Source organism: Mesoplodon mirus (assembly GCF_964341445.2).
Source record: "Mesoplodon mirus genome assembly, chromosome: 13".
Classification (NCBI taxonomy): Eukaryota; Metazoa; Chordata; class Mammalia; order Artiodactyla; family Ziphiidae; genus Mesoplodon; species Mesoplodon mirus.
Window position 1 is genome coordinate 24,841,455 of NC_138989.1, and position 23,370 is coordinate 24,864,824.

The following is a 23,370-nucleotide window of genomic DNA, read 5'->3' on the forward strand; positions in this document are numbered from 1 at the left end:
CTTTTGCACTAGATGGAATAAAATGTTAATTAGGGACACAACTTGGATCCCTGAAATAAACTTTAGTGATCATTATTAAGAAAGCTTTGAGTATTTAAAAAATAAGACAGCAGACCTCCTTCTGAGTTTAAGAAAGAGAATGGCCTGGCCTCTAGTGCACTTTCCCCATCTGCCTGCACCTCAGGCCGCTCCTGAGGCCCTGCGTCCCCAAGTGGACTCTTCCTTCCTTGGGTGATGTGGACTCCAGCCACTCAAGATTTCTGTCACCTCCAGCGTGGTGCTCGGGACCAGACGTGCTTGTCGAGTGGATTGGTTCAGGTACACAAAGGCCCTAAACACCTTATTCTTGACTGAAGCTTGACACTAGCCTGGTGGAGGTGGCCACACCCAGTCTCTGTCCTTGAACCTACACTGGTGGAGCATGGACATTTAACCTATTTTCTCATCCTGAAGTAGAGGGATGACCCACATGCTAATAAGTAGTCCTTAGGAAGCCTATTTCAAGTTGACCTAATTGCCAGTAAAAATCGTTATTGGGTTTTGCTCCAATTAGCAGGTCAGGTATTTTTTTTTTTTTTTTTTTTTTTTTTTTTTTGCTGTACGCGGGCCTCTCACTGTTGTGGCCTCTCCCGTTGCGGAGCACAGGCTCCGGACGCACAGGCTCAGCGGCCATGGCTCACGGGCCCAGCCGCTCTGCGGCACATGGGATCCTCCCAGACCGGGGCACGAACCCGTATCCCCTGCATCGGCAGGCGGACTCTCAACCACTGCGCCACCAGGGAGGCCCAGGTCAGGTATTTTAAAGCCATGAGCTTTATGTGCCTAGTGCACTTCACAGAAAGGGCTTTAGAAAAAGCACTTAACGTTTCCATTTCACAACCATCTTGTGAAAAGTTTTGTTCCCACCTTACAGGGGAGGAAACTGAGGTGCAGAGGTGGTGGACCTCTGGAATCAGCTGGTGCCACAGGATGGCCTCTGCCCACGACCTCTAATTCAGAGTCCTAACTGCCCTCTGGTAGGCTCCAGGCAGCCAACAACCTTTGAGGCTCAGGCCCCTCGTTTTTTAAGAGTAGGATTTGGAATATAAGATTTAATTCAACCCAAAGTACCATGTGCAAGGCATCCTCTTGGGTCTTGGAATGGGGTGTGGGGAAGTATGGGCACATAATTCCAATCAGCCCTACAAGTGGTAAATGGGGTTCTTTGAGAGGACTTGAAATTACACATGGCGTAAAGCTGAAGCCTTCCCTATTGTGTGATCTCAAAGGCTTCCTTCCAGTTCTGCACACTCTGATGTTTTAAAACTTGTCAATATCAAAGGAAAAAGACAAAAAAAGCTTGTCAATATAAATTTATGAAATGAGATGGGGTCATCTCAGTGCTACTGCAAGGGAAACAAGATCAGAGAAATGAATGGCTTTCCCAGAGTCTCAATGCAAAGTTAGTGACAGAACCTAGACTAGCACTCAGATCCCCTAAATCCTTGTTTATGGTTCTTTTCACCGGGCCACAGTCGTGGGGTTGAGAAGAAAAAATGGATATGACACACATCCTATTATGGGGACACTTTCAGTGCTTTTAATATTTTCACTTAGAGTTGAATGAATTATACTTGGAAAGGAACGTTTAAATACATTGATGCTAACTGATGCTCAGATTTTCAATTACTCCTCAAACCCTGCTCAAAGGTCCATTTGTTTGAGTTGGAGGAAAGGGTAGGATTCTTGATAATGGAGCTATTGTCGGGTAAATACTTGGCCATCTTAAGTCACTTGGGATTGGGAAGCTCAGGATGCCTCTTGGTTCTGTAAAATAGGCTACGTTCAGCTGTCAGGACTTGCCATTCAGAGGCCGAGGGGGGGGTCCTCAGTTCTCAGGAGACTTCCAAACTATGGGGCAGGCACAGGCACTGAGTCACAGCTGAGTGGGACTGAACAGATCGTCTTCTGTTACAAAGAACAGCCGTTGGGCTGATGGAAACAACCATTTCAAACACCTTGTGTGTTCTGGGCACCTTAAGTGCATGGTCTCTGAGTCTTTACAGCAACCCTGGACGGTAGGAATGATACAAGGGCTTCGCGGCTTTCAGGATCTTAGTTCCCCGATCAGGGATCAAACCCATGCCCCCTGCAATGGAAGCACAGAGTCTTAACTACTGGACTGCTAGGGAAGTCCCAGAATGATACTATTTTTAACAGATGAGGAGATGAGGTATCAGGTGGTATACGTAGCTGGTAAGAGGTAACACTGAGATAAAACCGGGTCAGTCCTACCTCAAGGCTTTTCCCACCACACCATGGGTTTTTTGATCCCCACCTGAAGTAAAGGAGTTCTAGAAAAGTCATAACGATAGCTAACCCCTCTGCCTCTCTGGTCTCTGTCTTTTCTTCTCCAGCCTCTGTGACATCCTACCCAAATCAAATCCTTCCTTCAGGGCCTAATGAAATGGTGTCTCTTATGAAACCTCTGATCTGGTTGAGGCCCCCCTGCCGGGTGGTTGTGAGTCAGACTTGACTGATTATTCCTAGTCACCGGGCACCTCTCCCCTCCACCTCCCCTGGACCATGGGTCCCTGTGTTGCCAAGCAAAGCAAGGGCTCCAAAAGGTGGGGAGCTAAAGACGAAGGAATCCACTGTCAAGTTCATCTTCCCAAAGAACAGCTCCCATGCTGGTCTGAAGGGCAGAGGCTGTTACCAGGAGGGAGAGGGAAAGGACATTTGCCGACTGCCTTCTGCGGGTGACTCAGCGGTCACCTGCAAAGTGGGGCTTTACATGCATTTCAATTCAGAGCTAACATTCTTGTGAACTGAGCTGTAGCTCCAGTCAGGAGGCTCCGAGAGGAAAAGTGACTTTCATGTGGTCATGCAGCTGGGAAGGGGCAGAGCATCTGTGTGGGGCTCCAAGGCCCTTGCTCTTGTCATGAATGTGTCACCTTCAGGCAGAGGCTGGAAGCCTGACAGTCCAGGTCTCCATTGATGGGACCTCTTCCTCCCTCCAGCCCACTTCTCTGTTACCTTCTCCTTTACATTTGCCTCTTCAGCCGGATCAACCTTTTTTTTTTTTTGCTGCCCCACCCCCACCCCCAGGCATATCCAGGGACGTGGACCTTGATGCTTGTCTTCCTCCGATCCTCGGGGCTCCTTCTTCCAGAAGGGAGGTAAGTGTAGGGGCTACAGCTACAGGATGACTGAAGAGGTGGACCACAGCATGCCCAGCTGGACCCACCTGTTCATCCTGCTCTCACTTTGGCTCAGGTCTTTACTCTGCCTTCTGGAATGGCTTTCTGATCTTGGCCTCTTCAAACCCTACTTAGGAAATCCCACCTTCCTGCCAGCTACTGTGAGCCCCTCTCTGGGCTCCTGTACTGTGGGTCTGCACCACATGATGGCATTCATCACCTGTCTTGTTAACAAACATGTTGAGCTCCTACTATGTGGTAGGCATTGGGCAGGGTGCTGGGGGTGGATACCTTGGTGAATTACCTGTCCTTGTGGGGCTAACACTAGTGGGGGATACAATAAAAATATAAAATAATACAGTAACTATGAAAATGCCACTCAGGTTCTTCTCAGCGTCTAGCACACAGCTCACAGTAAGAATTTGTTGACTTCATGAGTAAATGACTGATCTGAGGCCGGAATTTTGACAAAAGAAGTGACCAAAAGGAATCCTTCATTTCTGCGCCCAAATCTACCAATGAGCCATGTAGGAAACCGAGGACTGTGAGCCCTTGAGCTTGGTTCTAACATCACCTGTAAACTGGCGGTGTGACCTTGAGCGTGTCCTCACCTCTCAGCGGCCTCTAAAAACGAGGCAGGTGCTTGGGGTGGTCTCTGGGCACTTTTGCATTTTGGAGATTCTGATTCTCTGTTATTTTCAACTGCTCTGGGATGTGGGATGGTCCCCATCCTCTTCCTGGCCTTTTTCCTGCTCTCCCCCCTCCCTTTTCCTTCCTCCTTTCACATCTGTCCCTTTTGCATCCGCCCTCCACCCCCCCTTCACTTTCCTGGCCACCCCCTAGTTCCAAGAGGGTTTCCATGGCAATCATCTCCTGGAAGTGACATCACTCATCTCCTGGGCAACTGTTTCCAGGGCAGTGACATCATTCGGTCACCATGGCAACCCTCCAGGGGGACAGTTCTGCAGTAAAATGGGCAAATAGAATTCTTATTTATTTCTGGGGGCTTGGGGACAATGTAGGGAGATTAGTAACAGAAGAAAAAGATATCAAGAACAAGAAGTAAAAGCTTTGGGCTTGTAGGGAAAAAATGGGAAGCCAGGGCGGGGGCTGGGAAGGAGCAGAAGCTCTGGGGTGAAGCCCTTCTCCTTTCTAATAACTAGGCAGACCATTTACTATGTCACCAGATTGGGACACTTGAGAGTGAATAAGGGCACCATTATTATTATACCGGATGACAGATGAAAACTGGGCTTCCCCCAGCAAACCAGGGCATGTGTCCCCTGCCCAGGTCAGGCAGGTGCCTGGCCTCACTCCCTCACCTATGGCTCATCCTATAAGCATGGATTCTGCTCTTCTGTGTGCGGGCACCGGGGATACCACAGTGAGCAAACCGGCCTAAGCGAGCTCACAGTCTTGTGTGTGTGTGGTGGGGCCTAGGTAACCGCGCAGTCACCCGGTGAGTGTTGCTGTGCAGCCCGAGTGTAGCGCTCAGAAGGGAAGGCAGAGAGCACCAGGGACGTGTTCAACACAAGTGCCCAAAGCAGCCAGCGCGGGAGGGGAGTTAGTACGGGGGTTGGAATGGCATGGGGAGAAGTCTGTTTGGCAGAGGGAACAGCATCTGCAGAGGGAGTGTGCAGAGCAGCAGGAACCAAAAGGAGGCTGGTGGCCAATTGCAGGGCAGGAGGGAGCAGGCAGGTGTAAAACGAGGGTGGAGAGGTGGTAGGGACCAGGCCTCACAGGGCGTCGGAGGCCAGAGCCCTGGGCAGCGCCATGGACGTGTTTTGAGCAGGAGGAGACACAATCCTGTTTGCATCTTCAAAATCTGTGTGGGGCAGAGTGGGGAGCAGTTTGCCCAGGAGGGAAATTGGGGGGTGGGAAGCTGAGTGGCGACAGTGAGATGGAGGGATGAGGTGCATATATTTGGGAGGTTGAGCTGACAGGATTTGCTGGGGGACTGGATAGGGAGTAAGGGTCAGGTAGGGGTGACACCTGGATGGCACGAGGGCCTTGGGGTGGAGAGTGACTCTGCTAAGGTGGGCAAGAGAAGAGTCCAGGGTGTGACATTTAAGGAGGCATGAGGGGCAGGGGTAGGGGCGGCCTCTAAAAGGAGTGCCTCCTTAATGCTGCGACCTCGGAGGAGCAGGCTTTGGTTTGGTTTTAGGGGGTGCAGGACCAAGTCTCTGGAGCAGTAATAATGACCACCTCTTGTGTTTATGACAAGGGCCTTCACTTCCACCAGCCCTCTAATAAAAGTGGGGAGAACAGCCTGGAGGCCTGAGGCCTGAGTGCCGACGAGTGCCAGCTGCTTCACAGTCCCCACAGGAGCCCAGGGCGGGAGCTCCTCACTGGCCCATCTCACAGATGGGGAAACCGAGGCTCAGACAGGTTCCAGAACTTGCTGAAGGACTCACCGTTCGCAGGTGGCTGCACCAGGCCTCAGACTCAGGCCTGCTGACCCCGGAGTCCATCCCCTGGCCCCCAGACCATGTTCCACAGCCTCCCCAGTTTCCTGGTGGAAGAAGGAAGGAAGGGAAGCCAAGCACCTTCAGGCCTGCCACCTTCTTCTTCTTTGCTTCTACCATCTGTGCTGAGGCGCAAACAGAGGATCTGAGAAGGGACGAGACCCCTCAGCTCTGCAGAGCTTCATGATCGGAGCCCCTTTCTCTCTACCACAGGTGTTCTTAGGGGATCTTCAGGGACCTTCCTGGGGGCTGGTCTCCCCAGGAGGAGCCACCTCTGTGCCTCAGCTTCCCCATCTGTAAAATGGGGATAATGACGGTAGGAGTTCCCACCCCATCGGTTTGTGCTGAGGCTGAATGAGGTGAGCAAAGCACTCAGCATGGTGCTCCAGTGTAGACTGGATGGATGGATGTCAGCAGCTGTTGGGATTAGGGCAGGAGGGTGGGGATGTGGGTGTGCGTGTGACACACGGCCCGTGGTACAGAGGTGGGAGAGACAGGGTCGGGGACACGAGGACTGGCTGGTGACTGAGGGAGAAGCCTCCTCACCAGCTGGCTACCGGGGAGACAGCACGGTTTATACCTTTCCTTCCAATCCTACACCGGCTGCAGGGGGAGGAGGATGAGCCTGGCCTCCCTTGGGAAAAGAGGATCTTAGAAAAAGCCTGGAAACAAGCAGGTCGCACCCTTGAGGCCAAAGCCTGGGGGCAGGGGTGGTGCAAGGGAGTAAGAGGCCTGCACCTGGGCCCTCCGCTCCATCCACCTCCTGGCCCACCCTCCAGCCCTGCCTTTAAACAGCCATGGTTTTGCTTTAGCCTCCAACTACAGGCCCCTAAAGGCACAGGCTACCTTGACCTTAAAAAGGAGTGAATAAACATGAGGATTGGGCCCTGTGATTCCAGCGCGCGACACACACACACACACACACACACACACACACACACACACACACATGCTTCCTCTATTAGTCAGGGTCCAACCAGAGAAATGGTACCAATAGGAGATGCAAATTAAGAGATTTATTGCAAAGAGTTGACTTATGTGAGTATGGGGCTGGTGAGGCAAGTTTGAAATTGTGAGGCTCAGGCTGGAACTCTTTCTCTTTTTTCCCAATCCCACAATCCATTATTTATTTATTTAAACATCTTTATTGGAATATAATTGCTTTACAATGGTGTGTTAGTTTCTGCTTTATAACAAAGTGAATCAGCTATACATATACATATATCCCCATACCTCCTCCCTCTTTCGTCTCCCTCCCACCCTCCCTATCCCACCCCTCTAGGTGGTCGTAACACCAGGCTGGAACTCTTGCCAAGGGCAGAAGCTGCCGTCCACAGGCAGCATTTCTTCTTCCTCAGGGAAGCTTCAGCTCTAAATATTTATTTATTTATTTGGCTGCACCGGATATTTGTTGCAGCACGTGGGATCTAGTTCCTTGACCAGGAATCGAACCCGCACCCCCTGCACTGAGAGTGCAGAGTCTTAACCGCTGGACCACCAGGGAAGTCCCCTCAGAACTGTTCTTAAGGCCTTCCAGACGGGATTGTATCAAGCCCATCCAGATTATCCAGGATAATCTCCCTTAAAGTCAATTGATTAAATTACATCTACCTTCATCACAATACCAAGATTAGTGTTCGATTGCATAATTGGGGGCTGTAACCTGGCCAAGCTGACACATTAAACAGAACCATCACACTCAGGTAGCAGCTAGGTATGGTCTTGGAGGCCTATGGGAAGCTGCTTTACGTTTATTAATGTGACTATTTGCTGAGCACTTACCATGTGTCAGGCACTGTGCCAAGTGATTTCCCTGCAGGATATCACTTAATCTTCAAAACATCCTGTGAAGCAGGTGCCCTTCTTGTCCCTAATTCTACAGGTAAGGAAACTGAGCCTCAGACAGGTGAGGACGCCCCTTGGGTCACATGGTTGGGATGGAAGGTCTCTGGCCCCTCCTTGTTGTCCTCTTCTCCTGTGTCTCTTCTCCTGGGACACAAGTCACAGTTCAAATCTCTGCGTGCTGTGAGCAGGATCCTGCCGCTCTGGACTTCAGTTCTTCTCTGCGAGGTAGCTCCATTCTACCCTGCCTTTCTGGGTTTAGGGCGGAAGGGAGGGTCCGTTCTGGGAGCACTTTCTCTGGACTTTGCTGCCACCTAGGGGGCTTGCCGGTGTTCGCCACGCTCCAGACAGGCCCTTGAAAGGCAGGTGAGCTGCGGAGCAACTGGGGGTGAGGACTGGGCCCAGTGACAGAAACAAGGCAAATTCAACCGGTTCTTGTCCCCACCTGCTCACTCAGGTCCCTCAGGCTCCTCAAGAGTCTTCTGGGGCCCCGCGTGTGTAGAGGTTTCACCCCTGCGGAGCTCTGCGTCGGCCCGGCCCCCGAAGGGTCCCACCGTCCCCTGCCGCAGCCGGGAGGCCCAGGCTGCTGGGGGGAGCGGGTCTAAGGAAGCCGGGAACTTCGCTCCCCCATCAGGTCGCCTGACAGACCTGCCTCGTGGCTCAGGCTCCAGGGGGACCCGCGCGCGCTCTGCCGGGGAGGACAAGAAGACCCAGGGGCAGAAGCGAAGGTCCCGCCCCTCCATTCTCCAGCCGTAGCCCCGCCTCTATCCCCGCCCACCCACGCTGCTCACCACAACCACGCCCTGCCGTTATCCCCGCCCATCACAACCCCTTACCGCCCCCCACCCGACCCCTCCCCTCCGTTCCGGGCGCGGCCACCAGGTGTTGCCGTGGGCTGCGTAAGGGCTCCGGCTCGGCCTCTGAAAGACGTTGGGGCCGCCCACCTCGGCGCCTTTTGGTTCAGGAACCCGCTGGTGGTGGGTGAGTTGGCGTGAAGTGAGCGGCAGGCGGAGGCCTAGGCTGAGAGGCCACGGCAACACCCGCAGCCGCCAACCTGCCAGTCAATCTAGTCAGCCGTCCAGTCACTCGGCCTGTCAATCCTGTCGGCCAGCCTGTCAGTCAACCTGTCAGTCCCGTCCATCAGCCTGTCAGTCAGCCTGTCAGCTAACCTGTCAGTCTCGTCAGTCAGCCTGTCAGTCAATCCAGTCAGCCTGTCAATCCCATCAGTAATCCTGTCAGTCAGTTTGTCAATCTGTCGGTCCAGTCAGCCAGTCAGTCAGCCCGTCAGAAGGTCAGTTGGTCAAGTCACACGGCTAGTGGGCCCCGAAGTTCCTCGTCAGCCACTGGGCCTCTCGGGCCACCTCGGGGCTCTGTCGCCGTGTCGAGGCCAGAGGCGGGGGCGGGAGGAGCCGGGCGGCGGGACCCTGACGGGGCGGCGGGGCCTCTGAGGGCCGGTGGCGGGAGCTCCGCGCCGTGGGTGGGAGCGGGCGCGGAGGCCCGGGGGCGAGCGGGTCACCACCTGGCTTCGGTGGCCTCCCTGGGGCGACGGAGGGACGCGGAGGAGGAGGAGGGGGCGGAGGCGGCCTGACCTGGGCCGCAGGGGATACCGTGGCCTTTGACGGTCGACCGGGGCCGGCGGCGTGACCGGGGCCGCGTCCCTGCCCCTGCCCGGGCTTCGGTGACGGGGCAGCCGGACCGCGACGCCCGCGGCCCGAGACTGAGGGGAAAGAGAATCGCCCCGGGACGCGGGGGCGCTCCGAGCAGCCACGGCGGGGTACCGGGGACGGGCCTGCAGCTTTGACCCGGTGGCGGAGGTTCGGCCAGGCGGGGCGGGGACTCCGGGGCGGAAGGCGCCCGCAGCGCGGCCCGCGGGGCTTCCGAGACCTTCGCAGGGAGGAGGCTCTGCCGGCGAGGGGAGGGAGGAGGGCGAGGGGGTCTCAGCCTCGGCCCCGCTCCGGAGACTGCTGTCCGCTCCTTCTGCCCCGGCCCGTCCCCTTTCTTCCAAGCTGGGGGCCCTGCTCCCGTCAGGCGCGGGGCCCGTGGTCCACGAGGTGGGAGCCGCAGCTCCTGGAGCCGGAGGAGGGCGGGGCCGGCAGGACACCCCCGGGTGGGGGCTGGGAGGTGCCAGGAGGCTGTCTGTCCATCAAGCATTTGTGGGCCGTCCACACGTGCAGCTTTGAGCTAGGCGGTGAGAGATGGGAGCGAACGGTACAGATGCTGCCCTGTTTCTGGGGTGCAGAGTATAGAGTGGTCGTAAGAGCGGTCAGAGAAGACAAAAAAGGAAGTAAACAAGTTGACTGTGGTCAAAATCGTGCTATGAGAGTAGCAAAGGGAATACTGAGAGAGAAAATAAAGCAGGGCAGTTTGGGAAGGCTCCCTGGGCAGGTGACACTTAACCTAAGACCTGAAGGAGAAGGAACCAACCATGCAGTGGAGAGAGCGTTCCAGATGGAGGGAATAACATTCACTCACTCACACTCTCATTCCTAGGTTACTATGTGCCAGCTACTGTTCTAGTTGCTAGAACAGAGGTGGACAATAGAAGGGAAATTCTTTCTCTCGTGGAGCTTATGTTCTAGTGGAAGGAGACAGAAGGCAACTTCAAGGAGTGATGAATGCTATAAAGAAAATAAAAACAAGGTTATGGGATAGAAAATGACTAAGGATGAGGGCACTATGGCAGATAGGGTGGTGAGGGAAGGCCGCTCAGAGACCCGAATGATGAGCAGGAGCCAGCTATGCAAAGGTCTGGAGGAAGAACATTCCAGACAGAGGGAAGTGGGAATGAGTTTGGCATGTTTGCAGTGTAAGTCTGGTGGGAAAGTGATGGGCAGCGAGGTGCAGGGAGCAGTTAATGAAGGGTGTGGCAAAGCAAGGAGAGGAGTTTAGATTTTATTAGAAGGCACTGGGAAGCTGATGGAGAGATGTGAGCAGTCTGAGGGATGTGAGAGGTCTGATCCCTTTGTGCTCCTTGTGGGTATGGAGTGAGGGGGTGGAAGGGTAGGAATGGATACATTTTAGAGGTGAGTACAATAGTCCAGGCAAGATGATGTTGGCCTGGACGAGGGTGGTCGTAGTGGAGATGGAGGCAAGTAATCAGATGTATTTATGGGCTGAACCGATAAGACTTGATGACTGTTTGGATGTGGGGCGGGGGTGAAGAAAAAGGATAAGTCTTGGGATTTTAATTCCAGCAACAAATGGATGGTGATGTCATTGAGTTGAGTGGGCTGTGGAGATAGGTTTGGGGGTGGAAAATGAGAATGTAGCTTTGGAGAACTGTTAGGCAAGTGGATTTCTGTTAGGCAAGTGGAGGGGCTGAGAGGGCAGCTAGCTCTCTGAGCCTGGAGCTTAGGAGAGAAGATTGGTCTAGAGTTACCGGTGGCTTGGGACACAAGACAGTGCTGGTTAGGCCAGCAGGGACAGTGCTGGTCAAGGCACTAGAGCTGAGCTGTCCAGCACAGTAGCCCTAGCTATGTGTGGCTGTTGGGCACTTAACATAAATGGTTTGGCTGGGGACTTCCCTGGCGGTACAGTGGTTAAGACTTCGCCTTCCAATGCAGGGGGTGAGGGTTCGATCCCTGGTTGGGGAGATAAGATCCCACATGGCTTGGGGCCAAAAAAACCAGAAAACATAAAACAGAAGCAATGTTGTAACAGATTCAATAAAGACTTTAAAATGGTCCACATCAAAAAAAAAAAAGAAAAGGAAAAGAAAAAGGCTTGTCTGAATTGAGATGTCCTGCAAGTGTAAAATACACATCAGGTTGTTTTTTTTAATAAATATATTTATTTTATTTATTTATTTTTGGCTGCTTTGGGTCTTCATTGCTGCACGCGGGCTTTCTCTAGTTGCAGTGAGCAGGGGCTACTCTTCATTGCAGTACGCGGGCTTCTCATTGCGGTGGCTTCTCTTGTTACAGAGCACAGGCTCTAGGTGCATGGGCTTCAGCAGTTGTGGCTCGTGGGCTCTAGAGTGCAGGGTCAGTAGTTGTGGCTCACGGGCTTAGTTGCTCCGTGGCATGTGGGATCTTCCCGAACCAGGGCTCAAACCCGTGTCCTCTGAATTGGCAGGCGGATTCCCAACCACTGCGCCACCAGGGAAGCCCACAGCAGATTCTGAAGATTTAAAATGGAAAAAAGAATGTAGACTATCTCATTAATAATTTTTTATATTGATTACATGTTGAAGTGCTAATATTCTCGATATACTGGGTTATATAAAATATATTATTAAACTTAATTTCACCTGTTTCTTCTTACCTTTTAAAATGTGGCTATTAGAAAATTAAACATTACATTGTGGCTTGCATTGTATTTCTGTTGGGCAGTGCTGCATTAGAGGTTTGGGCGGGTGGGACATTGTTGGATGTGGCCAGTCAGGGCACAAGGGGGCAGTGGTGGTTAGGAAATTGCAGGGCACCTCTGCTGAGGGCAGCCCTACATTACAGCCAAAGTGGGGGTTGTTGGCTTGGCACTCCCTTCCTGGGACCTTGTCAGAGCAGAATTGCAGCACACCCTTTGGGTTTCCCGACTCCTTGGCTGTCTCAGTTGGAGCCGAGGAAGAGGCAGGAGGGATCCCAGCGAGCTCAGGAAGATACCGATACCTCAGATGTTGATTTCTAATCCCCTTTGTATCACCCCTCGCTGACATCACCTGGCAGGGGAATATTTCCACTCCTTGAGTTGATCAGGGTATGCCACCAACAGTTGTGTAGTCAAGGCAACCAAGGCCCTAAAACTCACAGCGATTAATTTATATGAAATAGATGTGGCTGAAAGCCATTTTCATCCATTAGTATTCTAAATACCTTCTTCAAATTGCCTGTAGCATTTCTAATTGGCAGGAAAACTGCCATTAGGGGAAAAAGGGAAGTGAGGTGATTGGGAGTGAGACTGAATTCACTTCAGTTAGTTGGGCATGACTTTTGTGAGTACCACTGTGTGCCAGACACTGGGCTGGGTGCTCTGGGTTGTTTATTGTGCTGTTTTCAAGGAACATATGTCCAAATACCTTAACGGAGGGACAAATGCATAGAGGTGTAAATAGAGACCTGTGAGAACTAGAGGAAGAGTTAATGCCAGTATGTGTGTGTGTGTGTGTGTGTGTGTGTGTGTGTAAAATTTTGAACCCAAAGGAGTTACCAGGTGGCGTCAGAGCAGAGGGGCAGGATTTGGCTGTACTGTGGAGGGGTGGAGAGAGGGTTTTCTAGGCACATGGGACATCAGGAAAGGACACGATTCAGGGAAGGGCAGAAAGAATTGTATGGTTAGAATGTTGGGGGTGTGGAGCAGAGTACTAGAAAAAGAAAGCTGGTGCTAGATCTTGAGAGGCCTTGAGTTCCAGGGTAAGGAGATTTGGCTTTAGATTGTAGGCAATTGGGAATAATTGAAGAGGGACTGCTTAGAAAGAAGAAACCACTTAGAAAGAAGAAACTGCTTGCCTGGAGCTTTTGGTGTTCAGAGGGCAGGACAAGGTAGGGAGTGAAAAAGGAGCTTGTATGGGGAAAGGAGGGAGACAAAGAGCTCTTCTGGGACTGGTCAGCCTGCAAATAAAGCTGGGTCATGTCGTGGTTAAAAGAATTTATTTGGGAATGGGAAGACCTGGACTTGAACTGTAGTCTTGTAATTTTTTTTTTTTTGGCTGTGTCGCATAGCTTGAGGGGATCTTAGTTCCCTGACCAGGGATTGAACCCGGGCCCCTGGTAGTGGAAACATGGAGTCCTAACCACTGGACTGCCAGGGACAGTAATTTTTTTGGTAATAGCTTTATTGAGATATAATTCACATACCACACAATTCACTCATTTAAAGTGTACATTTTGATAGTGTTTAGCATATTCACAGTTATACAACCATAACCACAATCACTTTTTTCTTTAAAAAAAATTGAGATGAATTCATATACCTGCCATAAATTTGGCCATTTTGAAATACACATTTCATTGTTTTTTAGTATATTCACAGAGTTGGGCAAACATAACCACTATCTAATTCCAGAACACTTCCATCACTCCAAAAAGAAACTGTTAGCAGTCACTCCCCATTCTCCTCTCCCCCCAGTCCCAGACAACCACTAATCTGCTTTCTGTCTCTATGGATTTGCCTATTCTGGACATCTCATATAACATGGAATCATACAATATGTGGCCTTTTGTATCTGGCTTCTCTCATTCTGCATAATGTTTCTAAGTTGCCTCCATGTTGTAGTATGTATCAATAATTCATTCCTTTTTATGGTTGAATAACATTCCATTGAGTAGATAGAATACATTTTGTTTATCCATTCATCACTTGATGGACATTTGGGTTGTTTCCACTCTTTGGCTATTATGAATAGTGCTGCTCTGAACATTTGTGTTCAAGTGTTTGTGTGAATATATACTTTAATTGCTTTTGGGATATATTTAAGAGTAGAATTTCTGGATCATACTCTATGTTTAACTTTTTGAGGAACTGCCAAACTATTTTTCCAAAGAGGTTGCACCATTTTACCAGTAACGTATGAGGGCTCTGACTTCTCCATATCCTCACCAACACTTGTTACTTCCTTAAAAAAAAAAGCCATCCTAGTGAGTGTGAAATGGTATCTCACGGTTTTAATCTGCATTTCCCTAGTGACTAATGACACTGAACATCACTTCACATGTTTGTTGGCCATTCCCATATCTCTGGAGAAATTTCTAGTTCCTTTGTCCATTTTTAAATTGGGTTTTTTAATTGTTGTGAAAGTTTTAAAAATGTTCTTATCAGGGACTTCCCTGGTGGGCCAGTGGTTAAGAATTGCCTTCCAATGCAAGGGACACAGGTTCGATCCCTGTTCGGGGGACTAGGATCCCACATGCTGTGGGGCAACTAAGCCCACGTGAGGCAACTACAGAGCCCATGCACTCTGGAGCCTGCGCACCAAAACTAGAGAGAAGCCTGTGTGCCACAATGAAGAGCCCGCGCACTGCAACAGAGACCCGAAGCAGCCAAAAAAAAAAAAAAAAAAAAGTTCTTAATAGATAAGTGATTTGCAAATATCTTCTCCCATTCTGTGGATTATCTTTTTACTTTCTTGATAGTGTCCTTTGAAGCACAAATGTTTTAAAATTTTTTGATGAAGTACAATTTGTCTATTTTTTCTTTGGTTGCTTGTGTTTTAGGTGTCATATCTAAGAAACCATAATATTATGAAGATTTATATCTATGTTTTCTTCTAAGAGTTTTAAGTTTTAGCTTTTACAGTTAGGTTTTTGATCCATTTTGAGTTAATGTTTGTATACTGTGTGAGGTAGAGGTCCGACTTCATTCCTTCGTATGTGGATATCCAGTTGTCCCAGCACCATTTGTCGAAGATGCTATTCTTTCCCCATTGAACTGTTTTGGCACCTTTGTCAAAAATTAACCGACCATACACCTATTCCTACCACTTTTTTTTTTTTTTTTTTTTGCGATACATGGGCCTCTCACTGTTGTGGCCTCTCTCGCTGCGGAGCACAGGCTACTGACGCACAGGCTCAGCGGCCATGGCTCACGGGCCCAGCCGCTCCGTGGCATGTGGGATCTTCCCGGACCGGGGCACGGACCCGTGTCCCCTGCATCGGCAGGTGGACTCTCAACCACTGCGCCACCAGGGAAGCCCTCCTACCACTTTTTAGCTCCGTAATTTAAGCCTCAGTTTTCTCATCTGTGAAATGGTGGCAGTAATATCCAGGACTGAATTTATCCATCAGGCACAGAAAGTACAACATCTAGGACCCGTGATATTTTTAGGGGCTCATGGAAATGTTTTAGTTTCTTTTCAAATTAGAAAGAGATAAACTTTTAGGTAAAAGAAAATGTCTTAATATACAATATTAAGACAATGTTAATATATTTATACCAATGCAGTCATTAAATACAATTTTTAACATTTTTTTGTTCAGGAAGGGATCCCTGAGGGCAACAGTGCCTAGGATCCATGAAAGTCCTACTGTGGCCCTGATAATATCTACCTTATAGGCTTATTGTGAGGTTTAATATGATAATCAAGTCAAATAACATGTGCTGTGCTGGCCCATAGTAGGCCATCAGTAAATGGTCATTATCTGTTGGGAAGCAGAGAAAGTCTCCCTCATCAGCCTGGGCCCCTATAACAGGACCAGTGCTTTGGGCAGCTGGTGAATTATTGGCTGTGGGAACTGTGAAGGAGCCACACAGTGAGCTCAGAGGAAGGTCAGTGTTCAGGAGCTCCCCTCTGCCCTGATTTTCTGCTTTGACACCTCTGAAGGCTCTGGGGGCACCCGTGGCCTCACTAGGCAGAGAGAGGGAATTGCTGAGGTGGAGACAGAGTGAGGAAGGGGAGCCCTGCCTCACTGGCTGGCTGGGTAGAGAAGGTCCCTAGCTGTAACTCCCCAACTTTGTTAAGCAGAGGCACGGTGCCCACTTTGGTGAGAAGGCAGTGCCTACGCAGTGGTTTAAATGGCCTTGGTAGACCAGGTCTTTTCTTTTTTTTAAATTGAGGTGAAATTCACACAACATAAAATTAACTATTTTAAGGTGTATAACTCAGTGGCATTTAGTACATTTACAGTGTTGTGCAGTTATCACCTCTATCTAGTTCCAAAGCATTTTTAATCACCCCAAAGGGAAACATATACAGTCACACCCTATTTCTGCTTTCCCTCAGTCCCTGGCAACCATTAATCTACTTTCTTCTCTATGGATTTACCTATTTTAGATATTTCATATACATGGAAATATGTGACCTTTTGTGCCTGGCTTCTTTCATTCAAGATAATGTTTCCAAGGTACATCCATGTTGTAGCATGCATCAATATTCCTTTTTCTTTTTCTTTTTTTTTTTACGGTACGTGGGCCTCTCACTGTTGTGCCCTCTCCTGCTGCGGAACACAGGCTCCGACCATGGCTCAGCGGCCATGGCTCACGGGCCCAGCCCCTCCGTGGCATGTGGGATCTTCCCAGACTGGGGCACGAACCCGCGTCCCCTGCATCGGCAGGCGGACTCTCAACCACTGTGCCACCAGGGAAGCCCCAATATTCCTTTTTATGCTGAATAACATATGCCGCATTTAGTTTATCCTTTCATCAATTGATGGACATTTGGCTTGTTTTCACATTTTGGCTATTATGAATAGTGCTGCTATACACATTCATGTACAAATTTTTGTGTGGACATGTTTTCAACTCTTTGGGGTATATACCTAGCAGTGGAATTGCTGGATCACATACTAACTCTACATTTAACTTTTTGAGGAACCACCACCCTGGTTTTCACACCAGCCGCACCTTTACATTCCCACAAGCAATGTATGTGGGTTCTGATTCTTTCCAACGCTTGTTATCTTTTGTTAGTTATTTGGATTATAGCCTAGTGGGCTATAATGGGCAGTGGTGTCTCATTGTGGTTTTGATTTGCATTTCCCTGATGATGAGTCATGCTGAGCTTCTTTTCATGTGCTTGTTGTCATCTTTTTTTGAGCTGAATCAAGCCCTGTTTGGATAGAATCAAGCCCTGATGGATAGAACTGTATCATCCAGAGGAGTTTCTTAGACATGCCTGTGGCACAGTCTGAGATTCTTTTGATCTAAGCCTGGTGAATCGCCCCCAGGTTCCATAAGAAGAACCTTGGGAGTTCCCTAAAGGGCTCTGGGAAAAACTGTGGGAGTTCCCTAAAGGGCTCTGGGAAACAGCTAGACTTAGATGTTAAACATGCAGTCTAAGAGTCTTTTTTGCCTCACACATCCTGGTGACCCCTTCTTTACCTGGCCGCATCCCAGTCCTTGCCTCAGGCTTTTGGCTTTTTCTGCTGGCTGTGCCATTCCCAAGGGGTAACAATTGTGTCTCTGGGAGCTCTTATCCTCTGCCCTGACAGGTTCCTTATTGTTTATTTATCTGGAGCTTACCCGCTGTAGCCTCTGTCCATTTTGGCCTCTCTGAATTCTTCTGTCCACAGTCTTCTCATTCCCAGTTATCTAGATTTCTTGGCCTCCAAGTTTTCCTAGACTCTCCTTCTTAGTCCTGGGTATATTGGGTTGGTAAACTTTCCAACTGGGGGCCCCCTCCTGTTTGCACAGCTAGAGGAAGGGTGGGAGACTGGCTGGCCGATCTCCCCAACGTGAAGTGTGTTAGAGTGGCAGGTGATTCATACTTCAGCTTTCACCAGAAACAGTGGGGAGGTTTCTGGAGGACGCTGGCTGTGGAGAATAAGGAGGTTGCCATCCCAATCCTCATAGTAGGAGCCCATGACAGTGATGACAACCTACACGTCATTTGTGGGGTACCACCTCCTGGTCCGGTTTGGGCTCAGGGGTTCCCTTATTTCCACAATATGGCCCTCACTTTCTCTGATCTCACACTCACTTACTCACTCCCAACATATGTTCATTGAGTGCCGTCTCTGCAAGGCGCCGTGCTAGGCCCTGAGACTATAAAGCCCAGCATTTGAGGACTGCAGTCTACAGAGACAGACAAATAAATACAACATGATGTGATGTGTGTTATAATCGAGGTGTGTGTGAAGTTCAGTGGGAACACAGCTGAAGGAGGAATAATTCTGCCTCGAGAGAAAGAATGGGTAGATGAACTTCAGGGAAAAGGTGACGTTCGAGCTGGATCTTGAAGGAGGAGAGGCTGACACGGGGGAGAAGGGCATTCTAGGTAAAGGACTCAGGGATTGGGCAAAGGTCAGAAGCTCATCGCACTTCCTTTCTTGTCTCTCCCTCCCCAGCTATGCTGGGGAAACCTTGAAGTCACGAGTTCCTGTCTTCCAGTGAAGTGGCCCAGACCCCAGACTGTCTTCTTGTTCTCTCTCTTCATTTGTCCTACAGCTCACCTATTCCAGATGCAGCCAATTAATGTGATAAACTCACCCATTCTAAGTGTTACTGGGAATGGATGGGTTAGTTAATTAATTAAATGAATAATTCACTTATTTAGCATTTATTTTGGTTTACTGTATACAAGGCATATGAAAGATTATAGTGTGCTTAATAGGACATGCCTGAAATCAAAATGACCTGGGTTTGAATTCTACTCATAGCTGGGAGACTCACTTGAGGTATTGAGGTAATCTCAGTTTTCTCTTTGACATGATAGGAATAATAGTGCTCTATAGTGCTGTGGAGATGAAATAAGGTAGTATGAACTCTGAACATGGTCCTTGGTATGGTAAACATTAATTAATGGTGGTAGATACATTATATATGTAAACATACACACAAACATATATATATATAGTATATACATATAAAGTATATTATATATACACCCACAGTAAATGTAAAATATGTACACAGTGTGTACATGTATATACATAAAAATACATCCATATACATACTTACTCTTAAGGAGTTTAAAGACTTCAAATGGGAAAGCAAAATACTCAAATAAACTATAAAATAATACTGTATTTTTCCCAGGTTATGTATTAGCATTTGAAACCTTCTGGAAACATTAATCAAAGGACAGTTACTCCCAGGAAGACTAATTTTTTTGAAAGGGAAAGTAGGACCAATGAATGAAAGTTGCTAGGAGGTAGATTTTTGTCTCAGTATAAAAGAGAAATTTTCAAGAGAGCATCTTGGAGGTCGTGAGCTTCTGTGTCTTGGGAGGTGACCACGCAGAGGCCGGCTGACATGTTGGTAGAGGGGCTTCCTGCATACATTTGAAGGCTGCAGAGGGGACACTGGGCTCCTGAGGTGCACTTTGTAAGGGCTCTCTTTTCCACCCCTGTCCCCAGAAGCCCTTGCTCTCTCCTGTTTGGGTGGCTCTGTCCTTTGGTAGGGCCTGGAACACTGCAGGTATTGTGGTGCCAGAGGTGACTGCTGGGGTGGGTGCCTCTTGCAGGTGACCTGGCACCTCATCTCCCCTGCCTCCATCTCTCCCCTGCCTTTTCCAGCTTACCTCCTAGGGTAGAAATAACCCAGGGCCAAACATTAACTATGAAACCATAAAACCACTTGAAGCTCAGGTGGTTTCCAGCAGCCTGGACTCTCGGTGCCCTGTTATCAAGAAATGTTGCCTCACCTTCCTATGGGTGGGGAGGGTGGCATGGCTGGAATGTTGAGGGGGACCCAGCACTTCAGACTTCTTCCCTGGTAGAGCAGTGGGCAGAGGATGCCTCTCTTGCCCAAGGCTCAGGTGAGGGCTGTTTAGATCTGATCCCTGGGGCTCGGGGAGAGAGCATAGCAGCATCTTGCAGCATTGACAGAAGAAGCACCCTCACTTATGCAATCCTAGCTTGCTGTAGGCCCTGATGTACACATACATATGTAGAGTGATTTCATAGACATCTACATAGTACTGAAAAACACACCTACCACTCATGTACTCTGGTGTGTACCCATACATCTACTGTGTCTTATTCATCCCAGAGCCTCACACAGTGCCAGAAACACCAATACATTTGTGTTGAACTGATGGGTGAATGGTGATTTCTGCCCACCCACATACTCATCTACATGTGTGTGCATTTTCAGGAGGGTACCTGCAGATGTCATCCACGGATGTCCACATTATACCTACACAACACCCCCCCACACACACACACTAGCATAAATGCACCTGTCTATAAACACTGGCACCTAAGAGTCCTATGCATATGAATATGTGCATCTATTTACAGATTCCTAAATGACCCTGCTAAACTGCAAAGGTGGTGGCTGTGAGGAGAAAGTATTTTTCCATGGACACTGGACAGGGCAAAAATATTTTGACTGGGAAGCCCATCTCCCAGTTGTGTGCTGGGATGCTTGCCCACACTCTAAAGCTTTTATGCCTCTCTTCTCCCTGTTAAGCAATTGGTGCACAGGGAGGGGCTGAGGAGAGCATGCCAGAGCAAGTGGGACCAAGTTCAGTGCCTCCTGGCCCTTTGTAATCTCTTTGAAAAGTATATTGATCTGGCTGGGAACTGTGCTGGACTGTTAAAGAGTGATGATGAAAGCGGGGAGAGAAACAGCCCGAGATTCTAAAGAAGTGAAGCCCTGAGCAGCCTGGAGCCAGTGTGAAGGTATTTGTAAAGTGTGTGTGTGTCCACATGTTGGTATGGAGGCTGCAACTGGCTGCAGTTTCTTAAAAATAGGGTGAGGCTATGGTTTTGCTGCATGCCACACACCCCAAAGCCCAGAACTCGTAGGCAAAAACTCTGGCATATGCTTGCCCTCTACCACCAACTTGCCATGTGGCCTTAAGGAGACTGCTTCACCTCCATGTTAAGTGCTTCATACTCCAGTTAAGTGGTTGGCTTGTTTCACAGGGTTTCCATGAGGATCCAAGGAGCTAAGAGAGCTTACAAGGAGACTTAACTCTGAAGAGTTAAGAACATTTCCTCGTTGTCAGACCTTGTTTCTCAGCTCAGTGAAAGGCATTTCAAATCCAGCATCCTCAACAATGAACCCGTGCATAGGATAAAAGGTTGAACACAGCACAGTTTCTACTCCCAAAGGGAGTAGCCAAGTAGGAAGAAGTGGCTATAGGAGAGGTCACTACAACCGCAGGTAGTCTGTGCTAAGCACCTTCCCCTGGGATATAGCACAGTATATCGAGTTGAACAGAGGGCTGTGGTCACAGGGCCTTGGGAAGTCAGAAAAGATTTGGGGGGAGAGAGGATTGGCATAATTTAGTTAGGGGGAGGGGGAATTGAGGGGGCAGGGGGAATTGAGGGGGCAGGAACTGGCACACCCTGGGTAGGTGGTTGCAGGATGGCACCCGGACCATGCAGGGAGGAAAGGAACGATGCCTCACCAGAGTGTGGACGGTAAAGATTGAAGGGGAAAACAGGAGTAACCAGGTTAATTTTTGAGTCCTTTCTGGAAGTGACCCAGCCAAATGGTTAATCGTTTGACCCTTGAGGAATTCTTTGGACCCTGTCCCAGGCCTACACACACAACTGGAGGATCCAGAGTAGCCCAGAGCAGAGCTGAGGGAAAACTTGGAAGTCACCGCGTCCAAGCCTGGCCCTTTACCAGAGGCAAAACTGAGGCCAGGAGAGGACAAATAGAGGGACTGCTGTTGCCCAGGGAGTTAGTGGTAGAGCAGGAACTTGAACTCAGGTCTCCTGAGTCTAGGTCATCATCAACTGGGTCTTAAAAGTGGGCTGGATTTCAGAGGCTTTCTGTCTAGTGTTGCATAAGCCTTAAGCTTGGATCCTGCCTTGTAAGTGTAGCTGTAGTGTTGATTGTTCTGGAAGCAGAGGCTAAGTTTGCACCCTGGCTAGGCTCCTGCATATAACCAAGGTGGGCAGTTCCCTGTGTCCAGGGATTTCAGGGGTGACCAGAAGGCCCTCCGTGTTCCTACCTGGCTACTGATAGTTACCATTCCACTGGTAGAGAGCTTCATGCCCACAGCTCTAGGCAACACTGTTCTGCCCTGAGAGGAAGAATATACGTAGTCATCTGTGAGTCAGTTGACAATAGCTCAGTGTAAATGGGGCAAGCAGAGCCTTTCCTGAGAGTCAGTACTGATGGGGAAAGAAAGCATGAAGGTATTCAGAGCTACAAAAAGATAAGGGCAGACCAGGAGGCCCAGCCTTTACAATCTGGTATAGAGGTTAGGAGCTTGGCTTTAGAATCAGACACATTTTTTTTTCTTATGAAAAAAGCAGTATCTCCTTATTACGAAGAATCAGAAAATACTGAGGGCAATAATATCAGAAGAAATAAACTCCACCGTCCCATCCTCCCCTCCCCGCCTTAGAGGGCTATCATTAATACCTAGGTAGGCCAAAAGGTTCGTTTGTTTTTTTCCATAAGATGGCTCTAGTAGCACTTAGTTGTCTTTAACTTCATTCGAAACAATTTTGTTAGACTATATGTGACAGCTGTCATGTCAGTGTGCATTTAAAAAAAGACATCAAAATTGGTGAATTTTTGTGTAGCCATTTTAATATTGAAAATGGAAGAAAGAAGCAACGTTTTCGGCATATTATGCTTTATTATTTCAAGAAAGGTAAAAACACAACTGAAATGCACAAAAAGATTTGTGCAGTGTATGGAGAAGGTGCACGTGACTGATTGAACCTGTCAAAAGTCTTCGGTGAAGTTTTGTGCTGGAGATTTCTCGCTGGACGATGCTCCACGGTTGGGTAGAGCAGTTGAAGTTGATAGCAATCAAATCGAAACAATAATTGAGAACAATCAACGTTATACCACACGGGAGATAGTCGACATACTCAAAATATCCAGATAAGTGCTGAAAATCATTTGCACCAGCTTGGTCATGTGAATCGCTTTGATGTTTGGGTTCCACATAAGTTAAACGAAAGAAACCTTCTTGACCATATTTCCTCATGTGATTCTCTACTGAAACGTAACGAAAACATTCCGTTTTTAAAACAAATTGTGACGGGTGATGAAAAGTGGATACTGTGCAACAATGTGAAACAGAAAATATCGTGGGGCAAGTGAAATGAACCACCATCAACCACACTAAAGGCTGGTCTTCATTCCAAAAAAGGTGATATTGTTGTGTTTATGGTAGGATTGGAAGGGAGTCCTCTATTATGAGCTCCTTCCGGAAATTCAAATGATTAATTCCAACAAGTACTGCTCCCAATTAGACCAACTGAAAGCGGGACTCGATGAAAAGCGTCCAGAATCAGTCAACAGAAAATGCATAATCTTCGATCAGGATAATGCAAGACCGCATGTTTCTTTGATGACCAGGCAAAAACTGTTACAGCTTGGCTGGGAAGTTCTGATTCATCTGCCATATTCACCAGACATTGCACCTTCGGATTTCCATTTATTTTGGTCTTTATAAAATTCTCTTAATGGAAAAAATTTCAATTCCCTGGAAGACTGTAAAAGGCACCTGGAACAGTTCTTTGCTCAAAAAGATAAAAAGTTTTGGGAAGATGGAATTATGAAGTTGCCTGAAAAATGGCAGAAGGTAGTGGAAC